Source organism: Arvicanthis niloticus, chromosome 26 (genome assembly GCF_011762505.2).
Source record: "Arvicanthis niloticus isolate mArvNil1 chromosome 26, mArvNil1.pat.X, whole genome shotgun sequence".
Taxonomy (NCBI): domain Eukaryota; kingdom Metazoa; phylum Chordata; class Mammalia; order Rodentia; family Muridae; genus Arvicanthis; species Arvicanthis niloticus.
The window spans coordinates 24,728,241-24,736,776 of NC_133434.1; the positions used below are offsets into that span (position 1 = coordinate 24,728,241).

The 8,536-nt window shown below is 45.0% G+C and overlaps 1 non-coding gene across 1 annotated transcript; it reads left to right on the forward strand.

The window, feature by feature from the left end:
- The first annotated feature begins 2,754 nt into the window (after positions 1-2,754).
- On the forward strand, positions 2,755-2,898 carry LOC143439490 (small nucleolar RNA SNORA48). Its single transcript, XR_013107712.1, has one exon. It is a non-coding gene; the product is annotated as a small nucleolar RNA SNORA48 (small nucleolar RNA).
- Positions 2,899-8,536: the final 5,638 nt, after the last annotated feature.

Consider the following 8,536-nt stretch of genomic DNA (forward strand, 5'->3'; position numbering starts at 1 on the left):
GTGAGGTGGAGCTTTGGTGGAGGAAGTGAGTCACTAGAGGTAAACTTTGTGAGTTTATAGCCTCGCCTCACTTCCTGACCTCTCTCTTTGCTTTCAGTGTCTATGTAATAAAATGTGAATCAGCTCCTGCTGCTGTGCCTGCCTGTCGCTTTGTCTGTTAGGCTATGATGAATTCTTATTCTTCTAGAACTGTAAGCCAAGATAAACCCTCTCTTAAGTTGCTTCTAGTTATGATATCTTATCAGAGCAATAAAAAAGTAACTAATACAGTGCCTTACTGTGTTATGGAACTGCAATATCTGATTTGGGGAGATTGAATTTTTTTCCCTCCATATATATTTTATTTACTCTTTAAATTTTTTTATATGCATATGTAATGTATCCAATCCTATACTCCAGGAATCTTCACACAGTACAGTGGGATTGACTGATTTAGCATGGGTTTAAATCCCAACTCCACTTTCCTTCCCAGCTAGCAAAGGATCACAGCACACCCCACCTCATGAGAGGGCTACTAGCTTGTGATTAGGAAGACTAAGAATGACAGGACATGAAGTCCCAGGAGCAGAGAGGGTGTCCCTAGTCACCCCTGTTTTTTTTTTTTTTCTAAAATGCTTTTTGATTATATATATGTGTGTGTATACATATATATGTATATATACATGTATATATGTACGTATATATATACATGTATGTATATATATGGAGAGAGAGTTGGGTTGTATGTCACTTGGGAAGGGTTATAATTATTCTTTTATTTTTGGAAAATACTGGAAATAAACAGTGCTCTGATAATCCTCCCCTCCATAAAAACCCTCAAAAGTTTCCCTATTCACACTTATTCACAGCATCCTTCTTTGTCAGAACCTGCAGAAGTGCTGACACAACACGTGTACCTTGTTACTTCATTTTCACTTTCCTGTTAGATAGATAAAGGGGCAGAAGTGAAATTTAGGGGCTCTATTAGGCACTTTTCCTTTCCTGTAGCTATGCCTGAGATAATCTGTCCACCAGTGATCAATTGTCTTTGTTGCTTTGGGGCTGTGGTAAGACAGCTCATCATGGGGCTAGCATTGCAAAGCCAAACTTCTCAGCCAAGGAGTAGCTGAGATCAACAGAAAAGCTGGGGTTCCAGGGTTTCCTTCAATTGCATGGCCTTTGACCACCTGCAGACTGTAGTTAACTCCACTTCTTAAAGGGTCTGACATTTCCATTAGTGCTGTGTTGATGGCTGAGCCTTTAAACACACGAAGCAGTGGTAGAGAGTGGGTACTTAAAGTCCAACCTCTGGCAGGGAATTTGGATAATTTGCCAGACCACAGAACCAGGAAATGAGCAAAGCGAGTACTTAAACATAACTCCAAAATCCATCACTTATAACTTCCCTGTCCCCACCCAGCTGTAATTGGTTTTTCACTATCTAACTCCATTGGTCTAGTCTGAGGCCTAAGTCTACCCCATGTATTCACTTTTGGTTGCTCCCAGGCTACATTGGGTCCTCCCAAAGTCCAACTGTCTTGCCAATGTCCTAATCAACTCTGGCCAAACCTGGGCCTTAGCCTAGCACCTGCCCTGTGAAATCCCCTGAGATCTCCTGTCAGCAGATTTCACTATAGCAGAGTGAGCCTTCTGCAGGAAACAGAGGCCACAGGACTAAACCTGACCTCTCTGTCCACATGTGTTAGGGGATGTTTCTTTAAAGCAAAAATTATGGTTCGCACATAATTGTAAAATGAATACATAAGCAAAGATCTACCTCATTAGCTGAATGGGGGGAACTTTGTTAGATGCTGTAACTCATTCAAAATAACAGGTTCACATGGAATAAAAAAATGTTGAAATAAGTTTTATATGGGGTTAAGATGCACTTTATCACAAGAGAATGAGCAGAATTATTTATGTCTATAAATATGAATTACTTACATTTCTATGGGTGATAATTTACAAAGCCATGAAACAATCCAAAGGCAATAAAAGCCAAAGTACCTATAGAATCAGAGAATCTGAGAGGGGTCCCATTAAACAGTTATTTGGAAATCACCCTTACTTATCCAAACTCTTATAATTTTCCTTGCAAATGAGTGATTTCCCATGATGTATCCCAGGAAAGAGTTTTTAATCTATGCTTAGGAAGTCTTAAATTGTAGGCTTTCAAGAGAAACCTTGAGTTCAAGTCTCCATTTAGCAATGAGATTGTGTGGCTTGGCCAAATCTCCCTCTTACTAGAGCTGTGGGGACTGAAGTGTCTGGCACATGGTAATAACAGAACCAAACACTTCCTTGTTTTTCACTCTATGCAAGTCATGATGCCTAACAATATATTCAACATACTGTCACCCCCATTCTACATGTGTGAAAACTGAGGTCCTGTGTAGTTCTGCCCTGAACCAGGAGCTGGGACATATCACTGGCAGTTACTGTTTGCTGTGTTCCATGCTGCCAATCTTTGCACCATGAACAGGCTTGGCTGCCCATGCTAAGGTGCTAGCTGAGAGACTGGTGTCACCTCTTATTCCTCTGATCACTGTACCCAGTTGGCACTGGATTGAGGCACAGGTGTGTGGCTCACTACTCATCCTAGGACTTGCTGCATTGAGGTTTCCAGGACTATTTATTTATTGGTTTGTTTTCCATGTTTTTGTCTACTTGCAATTTTCATCGACATATTCTTACAAAAAAAATGCACAGCCCCATGAATTTCTACAAAGGGAATACAAAAACACACAAGAGCACTCAGATCAAGAAACAGAACACGCTCCCTGGCAATGGGCAAAGAGACACCATGTTGGTGGTGGTGTTCTTATATTAGTCAAGGACAGAGCAGATGGCAGTCCTTTGCTCATCCTAGCTTGATAACTGACTTGGTAGCCAAAGCTGTCTTATGCCTAGGACTCATAAAATTCAAATCAAATCAAATCCAGGTAGCTCAACACAGGAGGAAGAAGGCACAGAGACCTGTGGACCACAGACCTGCCCACCAGCACATAGCATATGTGGGCCACAGACACTCACTAACCACCACACCATGCAGCACAGATAAAGGATGTCATCCAGTGACCCACCAGCCTCATGACCAGCCTGCAGCAAGAACCACCATGCTATGCAAGTATATAGTGGTCAGATGAGAGAGAAAAAGAATTCTGACAAGAGATGAAACTGGAGACTCAAGAATGGGGGGGAGCAGCCTGTTATAAGTGGGTAGCTCTGCCACCTGGGGCCATGGTGAGGAGGTCCTAGCCTGAGCTGCCACTGAGGGCCATGTCTGAGTCCATAGCAACACAGCAGTAGGGGTTGGTGTCAATGTCTGTGGCTCATATTACCACCAGAGAACATGGGGATGTCCCTGGTCAGGGCAGCCTCGGGGGACTACCTGGATGTCCAGGGGCTGTACATAACTGGTCCTTCCCCTCTCTGAAGAGATAGCGCCATCTTTCACCAACAGCAGCATTTGGGAGAGCAGGCCCTGCAACCTTGCCCAGGTAGCACAGTGGAGCTGGCCCTGGAGGCAGGGATGTGAGTGAGTTAGTCCCAAGGCTGTGAGTGTGGGAGAGCTTACCCCACCACTAATGGTGGGGTGGCATGGGCAGAGAGAAATGCCCCTTCCAAGCCTTCAACACCTCAGGTGAAAGCTGAAGAAAGCTCCCCACAGGGCCATGAGCTCAGGAGAGTTAGCCCTGCCCCTCACCAGCTGGGGCACTAAGGAGAGCAGGCCCTGTAACTCACCTGGAAAGCACAGTAGTGCTGGTCCTGGTTGAGGGGTCATGGGTGAGTTGGCCCTAAGTGTGAGCACAGGAGAGCTGGCCCCACACTTTCATCTGGTGAGGTGGTGTGGCTGTAGGGGTGATGGCCTCCCTCCCTGTTCTTACACCTTACCACTTGTGGCAGCTGAAAGAACTGGCCCTGGTTAAGAGCGGTTCACCTGGGTGTGCCTGTTGCTAGTGACAGCACTCAGGAGAACAGGCCCTACACCTTGTCTTGGCAGCATGGTAGAGTTAGCCCTGGTGGAGGGGTGCAAGTGAGCTATCCCTGAGGATGAGAGTGCAGAAGAGCTGGCCCTGCCACTCACCTAGTGAGGTAGCATGGGTGCAGGGATGATGTCCTTCCCCCTCCCTTGTCACCTACAGTACTCAGGAGAGCTGGCCCTGGAGTCATGCAAGCAGGACACCTAGCCCTGTCCTTTACTGGCTGTAGCACTCAAGGTTGTGGGCACTGCACATGGCCTGGGCAACACACTGGAGCTGGCCCTGATGACCAAGGCATGACTGAGCCAACCCGGAGGGTGTGAGAGCAGGAGAGCTGGCCCAGCCCCTCACAGGCTGCAGCACTTGGGAGAGTGGGCCCCAAGTCTTGACTGGACAGCACAATGGAGCTGGCTCTGGAGGTGTGGGTGTGGGTGTGGGTGAGGTCCTCTGTGGCTGGCAGGCAAATCCAGTACCTCTCAACTCTTCTTCTTACAATCCCTCTCTCTGCCCAGATGTCCCCTTTCCTCTCCAGCCTCAGTTAAGCTGTCAGCTCCTTTTTAAGCCAATCAGAAGGTGAGGGAGGTGAATGTTTACAAAATAGGATGTGGGGTGCTGCCAATTAGAATAACAATACAGAACTCCAGACAATACTCAGCTCTCTGCTGGCACAGAAATCAACATTTGAATAACACAAAGGCAGCCTTTATGCAGTGCACAAGAAGATCATCCCCAACAGTTAGAACCAGCTCAGCTAACACCCAGGCCAAGACCCAGGGCTCTGAATTGGCTCATGCCCAAATCTGTATCATTTAAGAATGGTTGGGACCTGTGAAAGGGCCAGTCCTACAGATCCAAAGCTACAGGGTCTCCATGAAGCAAGCCAACAATAGGATAACCAGGAGTCCTGATGAAGATCCAATATTGATGGTGTCACAGAAGCCAGAGATCTCAAACAAGACCAATGACTCTGCAACGAACATTTGCAAGTGAAGATGTGTACACAAAGGGATATACTGTAGGACACACTGTGACACAATGAGATATTTTCTATGCTTTTTTTGTTGGTGATGGTTTTGTGTGTGTGTGTGTGTGTGTTATTTTGGGTGGGAGGTTGCAAAGGGAGCGGGACTGTGGTACATGATGTGAAACTCACAAAGAATCAATAAAACGTGTTTTTTGGGTTTTTTGGTTTTTTAAAAAAAGAATATTGCCAGAACCTCAAGACCAAGTCACATGGTTGAATCTAGTCCTTACGCCTAGGGTAACTGTGCCCTTCCCCCAGGCCTGAGCCTTTTTACCACAATAGACCAAGCAACAGTAGGGCCTGAGATGCATTGCATTACCAGCCTTGGAGCCTTGGAGCCTGCTACCTGAGCTAAGAAGAATGGACTGCCTGCTGAGCTAGCCTTGATACCTTCTGGACTGCTATCTCCTTACCCAGCCCCTGGGCTGAACCAAGAAGAGACTCTGGGGGGCGGGGCTTCCCCTTTATATGTGAAAGCAAATTATTAAACTTCGGTCCTTGATCAGAATACTTTGTCTTGGCCCCATGTTTCTCTCACCTATAATTCCCAGGCTTCCTCTCAGGAGAACCCAGTTACCCATAGTTGCAGGCAACTACAGGTAACCATTCCTTGTGTAGAGTGAAAAATTATAAAAATCATTTTATAAAATGTATATAGGCTTTTCTTTAGGCCTCACTTTAAAGGGCATGGAAAATTTTCTCTGAAGCAAGCTAAAAATGTAGACTGGCCGGTTTCAGGAAAAGGCTAACCACAAAGGGAAGAGAGGAATGCAAGTCATCTAGGTGGTGCTGAGAAACTAGTGACCACGATGACAGGGCAGGACTGTGTCCGGAGCAACTGAGAAATAGTTGAGCAAGTGACAGGGCAGGGCCACAGTGACATGGCAAGACCACATTTTTGAGAAGAATGACTATGCAGAGTGTTTTCCACATGACCCTGACTCACTTAGGTTGGGTTCCTCTGGAATTTTCTGCTATTTTTATGTTATGTTTTCTTGGTAACTCCCTCACCCCGCCCCCCCTTGGTGTGTGGTTCTGCTCTATATAAACCCTCCACTCCCAGCCCACAAGGTCAGTTCCTCTGCCCCTGCGTGGGATACAAATTGACCATCAGTCGACTGATCCAGAAATATACCTCATGCTGTTGTATCAAGAATGGTGTCTCGTGAGTTTTGGGGTGGTTGTGAATTCCTGAGGCTTCGGGGAGGTCCTCCCTTTGTGGGGGTGAGGGGTCTTACACTTGTGCTTCTAATAACATAGCATTTGCTGATACAAAGGCAATCGTAGTCTACAGTGTCTGTATGTCCATCCATCTGCAAGTCTGTCTGTCTGTCTGCCTGCCTGCCTGCCTGTCTGTGTATTCTTTCATCCTGTGTTCTGTTGATGAGATTTATCCACGTTGTTGAATGTAGTTGATTTGTTTGTTCCCATGGGTATATAAAGACACAATTTATCTTTCATATAGTGGGCAGACATTTGAGAAGGTTCTACTTTGTGATTATAGTACACATATTTCAGCCCACAGGGCCCATATTTTTATAGAATCTGCTTAAGGATTTGTGGGTTTTGTTTTGTTTGGCTCAAGTATCCCATAGCAACTGTACACCTCTAATGTGTGCTAAGTGAAGCCCAAAGCTGACCTGTTGTGGCTCTAAGGTTTACATGTGACCAGTGTTCTATATTCACATCGAGGCAGCAGCGAGCAGTATCAGCTTCCCAAGGCAGACTCAGGAACTCTGCAGCTGACCTTGTGACTTGTTTTGCAGTGTGCAGGTAGTGCTTTCTATGCCTCTTCTCCTGACCGAACTGCTTGACTGTGTGGCCCCCTCTCCCTTGGTTCTGCTCCTAAAATGCATAAAAGCGGCTTCTCTTCTAGTGGGTGCTTCTCTTCTCGCTCACAGCCTCCTCCCTTGTCTCCTCGGCTCACGCAGGCTAGATTTGGTCCAGGTCTTCCTTTTTACAGTTTGCCCTGTGCTGTGGATTCAGCCTGTTCTCCTCTGAGATGCTTTGATCATTGGTCCTTCTGTTCCCACCCCCCAACCCCCACCCAACCCCAGAACTTTAAGTCATTTCCTTAACTTAAATCACCTTTTTCAGATTGGCAACCCTCCTATTCCCAGAGTGCCTGGCTCTGACTGTTCACCAGGAAGGGTAAAGCACAGATCTTGACATGAAACAGGCCAAGTTAAAGGTTTGCGAACTGACCAAGTAAAGTGTGGGGTGTAAATAAAAGTGTGAGGACAACTAGAAAGATGTGAGTCGGACAACTACAGAGACCAAAACATCAGGAAGCACTGGACTTCAGTGTTTGGAACTGAGCTTGTAACAAAGGCAATAAAAGAAACTATAGATTATAGTGTGCTGTTATTAGGACAATAAAGCAAATTTTCAAAATAATATTTACAATAGGGTTAAGAGAATATCTTATTTATTGTTATTACTCCTAAAAATCCAGCATAGCAATGGCCTATAAATATTTTCAAGGCTAAATTAATAAGTTACTATTATCCCTGGATCATATGTCTTGAATATTCACTAGACAGCAGGTAGTCTCTAGTGTGTCACAACTCGAGCAGGTGAACACTATGCTTCAGCAGTGTTCAAATGTAGAAAACAAAGCACAGAAAGTAACTTTCTGTCTCATTGCTCCCAGTGGACAGCTTCTGATCTAAACTCGGGTGAACTTCTGGAGCCTCTTAGGAATCTGAAATGATAAAAATGGGTATTGAAGGGTATTTCCATTTACCAGGCAACAATATCAACCAAACTGACCAGCACTCTATGTAGTGAGAGACTGCCAGAAGCTTGGGAAAGCTGCACTCCCTCTGCTGGAAGCTATCAAACTTTAAAGCTCACAAACCTTTGCTGTGTCTGTCCCTGCTGCCTGATTTGAGAACTGCTGTTCTCCAAGCTTGGAAGTAAGATGAAAGTAAGGCTCAGAGAGCTCAGAGAGCTATCCAGTCCTTTGTCGGTTTTTAGGGAGTGGTGTATTGCCTACATTCCAAGTTGGAACCTCTGCTCTGACAAATAATGTCTTTGAATAGGCTCTGGGAGACTGGCCACTGTCCTGGCTATTTTATGCTTTGCAGTATCAAGATAGGAGATGGAAAAGCTAAAGGTCGTTTTTAAGAAATTGGAACAGAAGTCATGGGTTCCAGTTCTAACTGGATCACTTATTCAAGTGACAGATTCAGTTTAAAAACCGAGGTTTTTTGCTAACAGAATCTGAAGATGGCCCATATGTGATGGGTAATGTGTGCATAAAAGAGGGAAACATTAGCCAGTAGGTAGTAAACAAACACAAACAAACAAACAGGGATGCTTCATAAAATAACAAAATAGAGACAATAACTTCCTAAATTAAATTGAGTGCCTGACTGAAAATATCACATATTCCAATTCATCACCAATTTCATCTTAACAAGTCTATCTGAAGGTCTAAGTCAGAGGACAGCCTCAGAACTGATACAAGATACAGAAGAGAGTCCAGGTAGCATTATTTGGGGATGGTCAATACCACACACTCACATAGTGAAAAATGATTCTTAGA